Below are 387 nucleotides of genomic sequence, written 5' to 3'. Positions count from 1 at the left end.
CGAGCCGGGGAGCGCCATGCCCAGCCCGGGAGCCCGCGCGCGGCGCCCCGCCATGCCCGGCCCCCGCTTCTGTGCCGCGGTGAGTCGGGCGGGGGAGGGGGGCTGCCTCGGCGTGTGCATGCGTCTACGTGTGCACGCACAGGCCTGGCTCTGTGTGTGCGCGCGCGCGCGCCTGCGTGTGCACACACCTGTACGTGTGTGTGTGTGTGTGAGTGCGCGCGCGCGCGCGCGCGCATGTCGGCCCCCCTCCCTCCTCCTCCTCCTCCTCCTCCTCCGCCGAGATGTGGGCTGGAGGATTTCTGAGACTGGGAGTTGCTAGGAGACGCGGCAGGCTCCCCGGTGATTCTTTTGTCTCCTTGGCAACCGGAGACTGGGGCAGCGTGAAAC

General features: G+C 71.1%; 1 protein-coding gene across 4 annotated transcripts in view; it reads left to right on the top strand.

The window, feature by feature from the left end:
• RHOBTB2 (Rho related BTB domain containing 2) overlaps positions 1–387 on the top strand; it is a 35,639-nt gene that overhangs the window by 10,119 nt on the left and 25,133 nt on the right. Inside the window, exon 1 of one of the 4 annotated variants that reach the window (XM_019504295.1) lies at positions 47–79. The exons of the other annotated variants lie outside the window; for them this stretch is intronic. The gene's annotated coding sequence lies outside the window, so the exon portion shown is untranslated. Of the gene's footprint in view, positions 1–46; positions 80–387 lie in introns of those variants that run through there. 4 annotated transcript variants of the gene reach the window in all.

Source organism: Gavialis gangeticus, unplaced genomic scaffold (assembly GCF_001723915.1).
Source record: "Gavialis gangeticus isolate Ggan-Ray unplaced genomic scaffold, GavGan_comp1, whole genome shotgun sequence".
Classification (NCBI taxonomy): domain Eukaryota; kingdom Metazoa; phylum Chordata; order Crocodylia; family Gavialidae; genus Gavialis; species Gavialis gangeticus.
Note: the sequence above shows the minus strand (reverse complement) of the source record. Positions and strands in the feature narration are given on the sequence as shown.